At 41.9% G+C, this 13435-nt stretch overlaps 1 protein-coding gene across 1 annotated transcript in view; it reads left to right on the top strand.

Moving 5' to 3' along the window:
* PRDM1 (PR/SET domain 1) overlaps window positions 1-13435 on the top strand; it is a 56454-nt gene that overhangs the window by 13094 nt on the left and 29925 nt on the right. The gene's annotated exons all lie outside the window — the stretch shown is intronic.

Raw genomic sequence — 13435 nt, 5'->3', positions numbered from 1 at the left:
TGTTTTAATGATGACAAATACATCAAGCAATTTGCCACTGAACTGATATTGTCAGGCCAATGTTCTCTGTTATTTGACCAAAGTTTCAAAACGTCAATCACAATACTGAAATACACTTGGCCTCACTGTATCTATTCAAGAGGCAAAGTAGGCAGGCTGTTCCAGTCAGACTCACTGAAATCCACATGTTCCTGGGATGGTACATGATGGAGGCCAGAGCTAACAGAAATGCATCTTCTGTGTCACTGAGTGTTCTACGGGAAGGCAGCCCTGTGCCAGGTGAGTGGAGAAAACTAAACACCTTCCCTTACACGTTCACATGGAGAAGAATGTGCTGCCCTGTGGTGCTTTGTCATGGAATGCGAGCCTGCAGCATCTGCATCTTAATTCACTATTACCTTCTATTAAACCCACAGTCTTTCCGCAGAGGAATTTTTCCTTTGGGACTGTCAGTCCAGAACACGTACTCTATTTTCTGATAATGTGGTAACAACTGATAGGAAATTATCTGTTGCAGTTCCTAATGCTACTGGCATGCAGTACTCAAATGCTGCACAGCCAGCCATTTGGAGATTAATTTAGCAGCAAAGACGCTCTACTGGAAACATAAAGGTTATGGAGCAGATCATCTTGAGTACCATCAAGTGACATGTACAAGAGAACTAGGGGATCAGGCCCACCCAGCATGGATTTATTGCTTGACTAATCTGGTCTCCTTATGGCAAGGTGACCTGCTTGGTGGATGAAGGAAAGGCTCTGGATGTTGTCTACCTGGACTTCAGTAAAGCCTTTGTTACTGTCTTCCACAGCAATCTTCTGGAGAAACTGGCTGCTTATGGCTTGGACAGGTGCACTTTTTTCTGGGTAAAAACCTGCCTGGATGGCCAGGCCCAGAGAGTGGTGGTGAAGGGAGTTACATACATCTGGTGGCCAGTCAGTGGAGTTCCCCAGTTCAGTACTGGGGGCAGTTCTGTTTAAATTCTTTACTGACAACCTGGACACGAGGTTCAAGTTCACCCATTGTCAGTTCACAGACAACACTGAGTTGGGCAGGAGTTGATCTGCTGGAGAGTAGGAAGGCTCTGCAGAGGGATAGGGACAGGACAGGCTGGGTCAATGGACCAGGGCCAATTGTATGAGGTTCAACAAGGTGAAGTGCCTGGTCCTGCACGTGGGTCACAACAACACCCTGCAGCACTACAGGCTGGGGGAAGAATGACTGGAAAGATGCGTGGTAGAGAAGGACCTCAGAGTGCTGGTCAACAGTGGCTGAACGTGAGCCAGCAGTGTGCCCAGGTGGCCAAGAAGGCCAGTGGCATCCTGGCTTGTATCAGCAACAGTGTTGCCAGCAGTGATCATCCCCCTGTATTCAGTACTCAGGAGTCCACAGCTCAAGTCCTGTGTTCAGTTCTGGACACCTTACTGCAAGAAAGACATTGAGGTGTGGAGCAAGTACAGAGAAGAGCATCAAGCTGGTGAAGGGTCTGGAGCACAAGTCTTATGAGGAGGAGCTGAGGGAGCTTAGGTGGTTTAGCCTGGAGAAAAGGAGGCTCAGGAAGGACTTTCGACTAGAGGAAAAAGCCTCAAGTTGCACAAAGGGAGGTTCTGATTGGATATATTAGAAAAAATTTCTTCTCTGAAAGAGTTGTCAAGCAGTGGAACAGGTTGCCCAGGGAAGTGGTACAGTGCCCATTTCTGGAGGAGGTATTTAAAAGCCATGTAGATGGTGGCACTTAGGAACATGGTTTAGTGGTGGACTTGGCAGTGCTGGGCCTAATGATCTTTAAGGCCTATGATCTTAAAGGTCTTTTGCAACTGAAACAATTTATGAATTTATAAATCAATGCTTCAGGCACTGGTGGGCATCTGCGCAGTGTCTAGAGCCAAATCTGCCCTGTTGGCAGCTTTATTTTTGCAGTTTTTCATTGTGGTGGAAAGAAAGTCTTTGCAGTTGCTGAAACCTTTGATAAAAGAAGGGGTAGTTTGTATTATTAGCACGGATGTTAACATCTTTACTTCAAAGACATAGGGGAAGTGGCTGCCTAGCTTTCTTTAAATTGAATTTAAAATGTGGAGTCCAGGAAGGAGCTCACAAAACCATGTCTGAACTTGTCAGCCTCTATGGGTTTGGGTGGAAAACTCCAGTTCTCACTTTCCACTGAGTAATACTGAGAGCTCATTATTTGTGTGGTTTTCAACCTGGCTATGAATTATGAATGATTTATTTAAGAAGTGATAAACTATCAGTCTGCCCTTAAGCTAAGAGGAGGTCCCTGCAGCTTTGGTGTTTTACATTCAGCAAGGAGATGGTCTTCAGCACTCTTCTGACAGCAGAGTCAATATCTTGTATTTTCATTTGAGGGCCAGTATCCACCCCTTAAGTTGCTTTTCTGTAGCCCGCAGGATCTCCTGATTAGCAAGGCCCAATAAACTAGTTTCACTGAAAGAGAGATGGAAATGCCCATGAAGTCTGTCATCTGGTGGCATGAATTTAGCTGAACCACAGTCAGACCCAGATTTATTTGCAAGCAGAGATGGGATAAAGATACAGCCAGGACTACTTCAGAAACTCTGCTTGAATCTTGCTTTGAGTAAACATGTCAACAAGTAGCTTCTAAACTGATTTGCATTAATCAATAGTGATAAAAACTGTGTGTGAATAGGATCTGTATTTATTTGATACTGTGATGAGATGGTAGCAGCAGGGTTCTCCCAGTGCTCCCACCAGCTCAGTGGATGGGTGTTAGTGGCAGTGCGAGTTGTTCTGCAAAACTCTGCCCTGTAAATAGGGTTCGCATGTGTTCCAGACACAAACATTTGCTTTACTGTTGGTTTAAGGACCTCCACACTTTTATTCATCTGGAAACTGTGGGGGTTTTCTCTTTTCTTTTTTTTCCTCTCCTTAAGTTAAGGTGGCAGAGGCTAACTTAAAATATAGTCTTTCCTTTCACAAATTAGAAATTCTGAGAAGGTGCTCGAGTTACTTGAGGTGTAGACCTACCACCTCTACTAACATGTTCTGGTCATAGATTTTAATAGGTATTTGCAAGACTAAAGTACTTAGGTAAAGAAGTGTTTTTTAAAATAAGTCCACATGACAGCATATAAAAGTCAAATGACAGAGAGAGCCATTCATGGGTTATTGTTGCAAAACTAACCTTTCAAATGAGCTCCTAAAATACTCCGTGATTGAAGTTTCACTTAAGGAATTTACTTTTAAGCTGCTTACTTCAAGTTGTCTGCAGAAAACTTCAAAAACTTTTTGTTGTTGTTGTCCAGAAAAGAAAGAAAAAGAGCATGGGGATTTTTTTCTGTGTTAAAGCAAACACTTTTAAAACATATCACCCTATACCTGACTGGAATTAAAAAAAAAAATTACCTTCAGAAGCTGGGCATCAGTTTTCTTCGACAGCGCAGAAGCCACCATGCTAACACTTAGAACTGCAACACATCAACTGCTCTTATAGCTCATACTTATTCTCTGCATCAAAGCTCTGGTGAGGGGGAGTAAAAACAGAGAGTGAGAGAGCAAAGGAGTCAAGCTCTTCAGAGCCTCTAATGACGCGTGCCAAACACGTGGAAGGTAAATCCCCTAATTCAGTCTATTCTTTCAGCATTCCCTGGCGGGCGGCCAAGCTAAATATTTCTGCTGGATAAAAATGCACCCTCCTATGCGGCACTTTCCTAACAGGATGGCTCTCCAGCTTTAGCGGAGGGGGCTTCTCTGGGGGAAAGCCAACATGTGTGTTCTCTTATCTATTTATTTATTTTATTAAAAAGGGGCTTTATGGGCTGTGATTGGATTAACTTAGTGAACCCTGGAGGAAGAGGAAAAACAAATTGGGAAGCTGGTTTAGCACCCCCACCTTTTTGTCATCTTCTTTTGGGATTTCCTGGCTGGCTGCCACCTTGAGCCTGTTGAATGTTCTTTAGATCAATCAATTAAAAAGGCTTTAATATTTGGGTGATTGGAACGCAACATATGGGCTGCTGGTGCGGATGTCATGTGGTGCGTGGAGTTAATTGAAATGATTAATAGAGGTGTTAGTTTCTTCAAGACTAATTGAAGAAAATATAATTGGAAGCATGGACTAACCATTATTGTTGATTTTTTTTAACATATTGCATCCCTTAAACATTTGTACATGTTTATAAGCATGAAGATGGACTTTGTTTAGATTTCTTCAATGTGGTGATTTGCAAAATCACATCAACTGTACAAAAGTCAAATCTATTTTTATGTAAATTAATCAGAAAAAAATATTTCCCTGTGTCTTGCCTGTTTTCAGTAACCAGTACATACACTGAATTTCTGGCACCTGTTTGTCTTTACATCCTTGCTAGATTTAAATCAATCGATTCATTCTCACTGTTATCTGTGGGGTTACAGCACCCATCCACAGAAACTGATCATGAGCCTTTGAAGGTCTGTTAGTGCCCTCTTCTCTCTGTGCAGTGAGTTATGATAGCACTGTGCATTTGTGCCAGGTATTTCAGAGAAACAGCATCTCGATCATACTGCCCTACACTTTGTCAGCTTGACCATATTTCAAAGGAATCCAGTTATCTATATAAAGGACTGGCAGAAGTTTCAATTTGAGAGTCAGAAAGAAATGTGAAATGAAAGAAATTCTGAGGATTTAACTGAGACCAGTTCTTTTGGCATCTCCACCTTCTTTAGGAATAACACGTACTTCTTTCAGGACTAGTAGCCTGGGAGTTTTTATCAAAATTGTTAACCTATTGTGAAATACAAAAATGTAAGCCATGAACTAGCTGGAGAGGACATCTGGCAGCAAGGAGAGGGTATGAAGGATGTGTCCCTGAAAGTCATCCTGCTGCACAGTGGGGCTCTCAGGTTAGAAATGGGGAAACAGAGAAAACACGACGATCTCTCATCTGCAGTCAGTCAGTATGGGCTGGCTGCCTGAGCGCTGCGCGAGGAGAAGCAGTGTTGCATCCTGCTTGCTGCTGGGCTGTGGTTATGAGTGCCGTAGCAAACTTTTACTTGGGGATTTCTTAAAACTGAAGATCATGGCTTAAATAACTTGTGAATCTGCTAGAGGGCAAGTGGTGAGCTGTGGGAGAAGAAAATCAGGCAAGATGACAATGAAGTGTTGATCCAAAAGGTAAGTCAGTTTAGATAGATAAGCTACTTTTTGAAGTGCCTTTTTTTTGACACCAGCCTTCTTTTTGCCTGCTTTTTGGTAATACAGGAAAAGCTTATGCATAATTTTAACATTCTGGAAAAGAACTGTCTTCCTGGAAGGAACATACACATTGTCTCTATTTGTTTTGCTTCGCACATGTGGTGTGCATATAGCTTATGCATTTGTGCATCTTTTTCAGTAGTCAGAAAGGTTATTCTGCAACCCAGAATAAACTGAACAGAGAAGTGGTAGATAAGTTTAGAGAGGGTTTGTTGTTGGCTTAGAAGAAAAGAGTATAGGATGGTTTTAATATTTTAGAGTCTTCCCACACAGATTTCCAGTGATGCTTTGAAGGCAACTGTGTGTCTGCAAAGACTTTGAGCCTCCCCGGAAGATGTGGCCTGACTTGTGTACAGATCTGAGCAAAGCATTTGTAGAGAGGAAGTGGCTGTCCTGTACTGGGGGCTGAGAGGAAGGGAAGACTTTAGGTCTGATTGCAAGCTTCCCTTACTCCTTGTTGCCTGATTTGTGTGCACATAGTTCTAATAGTTTTAGATGAGAGGGGTATGGTGGGACAGACTGGTGCAAATTAATATTTCAAAAAAAATTCTTTTATTATAATTATTTGGTGATAAGATTAGTCATTTTATGATCAGGTTTTATTACAGTAAGCTACTGCAATTACACAGTCACTTGTTTATTTTTTTAATCTTAACAGTGATGAAAAATAGGAGTCTCAGCATTCCTCTGTCTCCATTGCCCATTAGGATTTAATATATTTAAAGGAGCAAATTATGTAAACTTGTCGGAACAGGAGCATCCTCTCTGCCTTTATCAAACCTTGCCATGTTGTATAATGAATATGATTCTGGTGCATTGGTCTGGGTCACTGAAAGAGGAACAGTGGTCCAAGGAAAAGGGTTTAAAGCCATGCACGTGCTTTGTATGGGACTTGTGTGTGATGGTAATACTCTCATTCTCATACAAAGGAGAATGTTCAGTAAAGGAGAATGTTCATCCCCCTAAAATTAAATCAGGAAACTGATATCTAGTACAAGCAATGCTGGTAGCATCACCTGTTGCTAAGACAGACAGACTATTTGCATTAGGAGATCCCACTTTTAGGTGCTCATAATTCTACCAAATTCTAAATGTGTGGTGCAAGTCTGTCTTGCATTTTCCTTTCTTCTGGCTAAATCTACTCTGTCATTTCCAAAAACTTGGCTATGACAAAAATTGTATTGCTAACAACAAGAATGTGACAACTTTTCTTTTGAAAAGTAATTTCCACCATGATAGCCCCCATTTTTTGGAGCAGAAGTTAGAATGACAGGTTCAGTGGCTCAGTGAAGGACAGCATATCTGGTAGGGGAGGGTGGTGACTGTCATTGTCTGGGATGCTCAAATACCATCCCCTCTGCCAGGAGCACTTCCCAGTTCATGGATCTCCACATGCGCTTCATTTGCACTGGGTCTCTGACAGAGGCTCAACACACTCCAGTCCTGTCCCCACCTCCATCTCTGATTCTCACACCCAGGAGAATTGCTTTTGAGCTAGAAGCCAAGATAGAGGATTGGCAGAGTAGCCTTCCCAGGAGCTGTAGGAGGGCATCAAGACTTGCTTCAATGAGCGAACGAAGTAGGGTTTGGAATGGAGCACCCAAACTGAGAGCAGAGGAGTGCATGTTTGGTGGGTGCCTACTGCAAACCATCCTGGGGCCAGAGAGTTATCAAAAGGAACTGTCTATGGACCAGAGCTGAACCTGGAGGGGATTATGAAGGAGGAGAGACTATGCCCGGAGATCAGGGAAACTGAGAGTAAGGTTGGTACAGGACCGAGGGATTTATCTTTATGGGTTATTGTAGACAAAGACGAGCAAGCTCAGTGTTAAAAGCGGGTGGGATGTAAGCCAGCTCTGATCCAAAAGCTGCCTGACTGCATTAGCACGGTGCTAAGCCCAAGCTAATATATCCGGCTTCTCACCAGGGCTTATTAGCTCGGGCTCAGTGCCATACTAACATAGTCACAGGAGTTCCAGTAGGCTTGACACCATGTCTGCTCTACCTATGAACTGGGCTCACTGCTACGCGCCTGCAGAGGAGCACCAGGAGATGCCTGGAGACTTGACTACACCACACTGCTGTGGAGGCCAGGCCTGCTGGTCAGCAGGAAAGGGCACAGGGGGATGGAGAGCATGCCATGTTTGCTTAGATGAGGACAGGAAAAAAGTGCAGTGCAGATGAGGAACCAGGAGGGACTGAAACTGGCTTGATGAGAAGACTTGGCACACAAGAGCCTGGGTGTGGGAGTGGAAGATGGGAGTGACTGGAAAGGGAAGCTACAAGAGGGGTCAGGAGGAAAAAGCTGAGGACTTGCTGGGCAAGGAAACCAATAAGAAGTCTGAGACGAGGTCTGGGAGAAGGAAGAACAAACTCCACATCAAACCTAGCATGAAATCAAGATGCCTGAAAGCAGTCATTCCTCTGCTTCCAGCAGGTCTCCCGGGGAAATTCACCAACAGAAGTGTCCTATCCCTTACAATGCTTGTGCTGACCTTGCCAAAAACAACCATATGGTTGCTCTGAGCCAGGTCTGTCAGCTTCCCTGCAGAAGTCTGCTTGTGGCAGATCATAATATCCTAGCTCTGTTGCTGATCTGTTAGGGCATCAGTGTAGTGCCAGATCATGCCATGTCTGCTTTTTCTATTTACAGTTTCAAAAATCAGCATAAAAACTGTAGAAAAACATTACTAAAATTGCAAACTCAAGTTCTCCAGACTTAAGGTTGTTTGCCTAACCCCAATTTGATCCTCTTATGCATTATGATACAGTCTTTAATTACTCCTTTAATTACTGTTAACTGGTTACTTGCCTCATTCAGGCATAAGACAAGCTTGCTAGGGGAGATGAATTGGGGTGGTGTAATGTTATCTTTAGGACACCTCTTCCCCCCATCTCATTTGCTGCAGCATAAGGAAGTAAGATGACCATGGTAGAAAAAAATGCTGCTCTTCTCAGAGCAGGTGAGCTCTGCTCTGAAGCACTAGGTATTATTTCTTCCGTAATTCTGTGTAATATTCATGCCAATTCACCTCAGCAAAGTCTTTCACAGGTGGGCAATAATTTTTATATTTTCCTGGGTGCCTGATGTGAAGTCCTGCAAAATATACAGCGATCACAGATGCCAGGAAGAGAAATGCTTTGAACATAGAAAGTAATGTGCTGTGCTGAGTAAATTGGCTGTTCCACATCCCAAAATTAATGTATGCTTTTGATGTTAATGTCATTGTGTCTCCATACCCCTTCTGCAGAGAGAGAATAGCAATAATACCTTCATCAACATATGGGGGAGGTATTGTGAAAATCAGATTAGTCATTATTTGATGTTTGTGAGGCGTTCTAGTGCTGCTGTTCTGATGAGCAAAGCGGAAAAATACAAGACAAAATTGGTTGTCTTCATTTGAATGGTCTGTGGTTAAAGTAAGGCACTGGGCCTTTCAAGGAGAAAGGAGAGAAAAAAAAACTGGAAAAACGACTCCTTTAATCATCATCCTTCTTTCTGAACACCAAATGAAGTGGAAAAAAAGATAGTGCATCATATGCCAGGAGTGCAGAACTGAGTTTCTTAACGCAATCCTAGATCTCCTGGCATCTCCTACCAATTGAAAGAGTGCCTGAGTTTGCACCATAATAGGTCTTCATTTACTGACATTTTGGAGCGTTTGTCTCACTGCAAAGCTTGGAGGTTTTTATGTGATACTGTTGTCTTGCAAATCTGATGGTTCGCTGTAGGTTTTTACAGAACTTTGACTCAGTTTCAGGGAAGAAGGAATGAAGAAGCAGAAGAGTGAACTTCTGGAAGTTGAAACCCTCCTTTCCCTGGGTTTGAGCAATCTGTGCTCTTATGAAACCTTTTGAAATCTCATTTGCTGATGTCTTTCTGACCCCCAAAATTATTCTTGTGCAAATGTTAACACCCAGCAGAGATGAAATCATTGACTTGGGAAAACATATCAAGCTTATCAGAAACTGCAGGATTTCAACAATACACTAGCAACATCAGCCTTTCTTTTTTTTTTTCTTATATTTTTTAAAAATTGTTTAAAAAAAATATACTGAGGGAGCAGAATGTTTTTTCAGTTCATATGAACCAAAATCCATGTCACCTATCAAACTGGTTTTATTTTCTGGTCTTCTGTGTGCTTGATATGTTTACTAATTTTGACTGTTTTCATTACACACTCACAGAGTGTATAAGCAGATCAAGAACTAGATATGTTTCTCAATTGAATTCAGGCTGTCTGTAAATTTTCTCTGTGTGTTTTACACATAGCTTACTGAAATTAAAGGACATCAAAATTTCTCCACTGACCACCTGAAATCGGTTAGTCCTCAATTGTTTTTCTGATGATTCTGACACTAAATTTTTGTGATTTGATTGCTGAAGGAAAGTGATTTAAAAGTGGATGGACAAACTATCAGAAAAATGTTGAGGCTTTGGTCTCCTGTATCATGCCATTAGACAACAGGCAGAACAAAAGGAACAATTACAATCTGTTTATTTGGACATCTGTAGAGCCAAAAGATGCATTAAAACTTGATTTCACATCTTGTATGTTTAGGGTCACAAAGTAATTCCACAAAGAAAACTGCTTCTAAGGAGTTTGCGTAGGAGAAGGGAGCTGCCCTATAATAAACTTGCAAAAAAATCAAAATAGTCTTGTTGGTTCAAAAGTGTCAATTTTGGGCTCTGCTGTTCAAAAGTGAATTTTGGTTTTTTATGTTTTAAATTAAAGGCGCGTCTGAATGTTCATTATCCCTACGATAAAAGGAGTAGAAATAGGTACAAAATGGCTCTTGTGAAATCTTGTAATTTACCTTTATTTTAAACTGGCTTACACATCTTAATATATTATGACAATCAGAATTATCAGGCCACCAGGAGGAGAGGAGTTTGTTTTGTTAATTGCTCTTGTTAAGCCTAATTACAGAACGGGGTGGAGTGGACGTGAGGGGAGGGAGGAATCTGCTAGCAAGAGGAGATTCTAAAATCCTCGGAGCAGTTCCAGACAGTGTGTGTTGAGGAGCGAGAGCGCGGGTGTGGTGTGGTGTGCATGAGCATGCGTGTGTGTGTGTAAGGGTGTGAGAGTGAATGACAGACTTTCCATATGGACTAAAATCCTGAGATGCATAAACTGGAGGTGGGGAACCTGTGCTGTGTGGACACGTGAAGGTACAGCTGAACAAAGAACTGTGCTGTAATTTTCTTTATAAACTAACTCTTTTTTTTTTTGAAAGGGAGGGCTGGGACATGATGCAGATTACTTACTTTGCTGTTAATTTTCGAGGTTTATATTAGATTGAGTGTTAAAATGGCTTGCTGATATGTTGCGCCATTCTTTGATATTACAGGTTGCCACACAGCTGTGGGTTGGTATCCTAAAGCCCTTTGAAACATTTTCCTTCTTCTCGGTGATCTTAGCAAAGATGTGCTGCTCACATACTGTGTTATTCGTTTATACTTCCCAATGGAAAGCAAAGAGCCCTTCTGCCCTGCATTATTCCAGTTTGTTTATGTGCCCCACATTACGCTGTTGGCGACTTACTGTGCCTGACCTGCATTTGTCAGCCCTCTCCGTTGCCTCGGGAGCCTCCGGCACAGAAGTTTCTGATAAGGCAGTTTCGAACAAGCCAGACGCAAAGTGAATGATTCTATAACAAATCTGTGCTCTTCTCCGGGGTATGTTACCTGACTTGTTTGCTGCCAAGGTGGTTTTATTGTTTTGGCTACTGGGTGGAGGGAGGAGACTAGAACAGCAGACGAGTCACGCTTTTGTTTTGTTTAATTATAACGTACACTTTAAATAAAACCTTTTAGTGCCATGAATTAAATGGCATTGCAATCCTGCACAAGAAGAAAAATGCTACTGCTGTTGTAGCTGACAGCTAAGTGGTTAGATGGCCAGCATGGGTCTGAGGCTCAGAAGCCTTTTCTTTGCTGGCTGGAGATACTGCTGGGTAAATGTGTTTACTTTTTCCTTAGTATTTATACTAGTTAATGTGTCGCACTAGATAAATCTACTTCCTGAGTCCATCTTTCAGCTTGCTCTCTTCCCTTCCAATTGACAAATGGTTTGAGTTTGACACCGTTTTATCAGTTGAGCCCCTGCTGGGTGCTGCATGCCTGCTTGTTTCTGCTTTATCATGAAAAGTGAATTATCTGCAATATTTTGCTACCATCTAACTAGCAGTTGGCAGACTTTTCTATGTGAACTGATTTAGCTTTCAGCAAGGGGAAGCTGTTGTCTTGCTCTGTAAAGCCCTGTTGTTGCTCTCCAGGAAAACAAAAGATCCCGGCGCTTTCTGCACCACAATCTGCTGCTGTCCCACTTTCAAGGAGGTGTTTTGTTTGTTGCGGCAGCTTCCTATCTTAAAATGATAAATTGATCGGACATGTGTGCTGTTTTAAACCACTCTCTCTAGGGTTTTGTGTTCACTTAGGATAAAATACATGATTTTGTGGTAGGCTCTGGTTTAAACTTAATTTAAATTTGGTTTAAAGATTACAGAGCAAAAGGGAAAGTATCAACATCTTCAGCAGTGGTAGTCTGAAGAGGAATAGCTGTCAGAAGAAGAACGTTACTGACTTAACCTCAAGTGGGTTGCAAATGCATTAGGGATTCATTAATATTAATAGTGGAATAGACATTTCCTGCATTTGTTTGACATCTTCCACGGTCATTTTTTTTTTTACGAGCAACTTGAAATGCAGTTTTAACACTTATTCAAGTTACTACAAGGATGATAAGCTAAAGTTAAACAGAAGGAGACCTCTGGGTGTGTGGGGTTGGTCTCTAGGAGTCCTGGAATTTGGTGCTGTGCCTTAGAGAAAAAGTATGGTAAACTCTTGGGTTAGGCTTTCAGGGCAGTTTGCAAAATGGACCTGCTAGGTACTACTGCCACCAGAATAAACTGTTGTCAAAACAAATTGTTCTGTGAGGGTGACAGGAAGGTCACTATCAAACTGGCACGTAAAGGTTATTAGCTGTGCAGATTTGTAAGGTGGAGACGGTACTGGCTTGTTCACAAGTTCAGGGGTGAAAAAAAAAAAAACCAAACCGTTCTTGAGTGTCCAAATATTTTTGATGTTGTCTGAACAAAAATAAATAGAAAAATAAATAGATCCAAGGTAATTTTTACTTGTTTTCCATCTTCTAAATCCTGTGCTGCACATTTTCATGCTTCTGTTCTGTCATCAGCAGGCTTCCAACATTTCTTCCAAGAAAATAAAAAGGAAATTTGAGAAAAACAACAAATATCTTTGAGACATAAAGTAAAACCAAGAACATTGTCAGCACCAAGAGGAAATATGTAATTGCAATGATCATTTTTCAGCATCACAATTTCACCCACTGAGCCCTTTAACTAAGAGAACTTGTGACAGTGAAATGAGGCAGGGGCTTGTTTTTTATAGAAAACACAGTTAGGAGTCTTAGTCCATAAAATGTCAAAAGAAAACAGGTAAGCCCCCCGCCAGACCTAGTCTGGCAGGTCTAGTGATGCAGCAGCTACAAATGCTGAAGTGCACGTGAGTTTTGCAGCTCTTACTGATAGGGCAATTTGAATTGTCAGTGTGCGTCTGCTCTACTTGTTGAGCCTAATGAAAAGTACTGTTTAATCACTGGTGTGCCAAATTGACCATGATTAGCTGTTATTGCAGATTAGCGCATTGTCTGGGGCTCCAGAATTATTGATCCGGGTGCTCTGCTCTGGTGTTTTCTGTGCCCTCTATCGTAACCTCTTCTTAATGCTTAGGGGAGAGAAGCAGGAAAGGAGAGTAGGAGGGAAGAAGTCCAGATGGGAAGAAAACAGGTCCTGAAAAGACCACATAGGAACTAGGTCAGGTACTCTGGAGATTAAAGAAGCATGCTTCATCCCTGGACGCAGGAGGCAGGGACAAGTAGCATACAATTACGAGGAATTAGAACGGCAACAAGTAGTGCAGATTTATCAGCTTTAATTGTCTATTGTCAGGACAGAGCCCTTCTTGTAGATCAGGCGCTGCCAATGCTTTAATACCTCTAATGGACTCTCTATTGTGGGATTATCTCTCCTAAAGACAATGTATTTCTTAAAACTAGTTGTTTGGGGAAAGGGAGAAAAAAAAAAGAAGAAAAAAAAGTAGCTGCAGCCCTCTTTTTTTTTTTTTTCCTTCTCTGGTTTGTCACATTCTGCAGGAAGTAGTTGAGAGCCAGTGTTGCTCTTCTGTCAGCAGCGCTATTCCT

The sequence above is a fragment of the Neopelma chrysocephalum genome, unplaced genomic scaffold (genome assembly GCF_003984885.1).
Source record: "Neopelma chrysocephalum unplaced genomic scaffold, ASM398488v2 Primary Assembly neopelma1_23, whole genome shotgun sequence".
NCBI lineage: Eukaryota > Metazoa > Chordata > Aves > Passeriformes > Pipridae > Neopelma > Neopelma chrysocephalum.
This window is presented reverse-complemented; position numbering and strand designations above follow the sequence as displayed.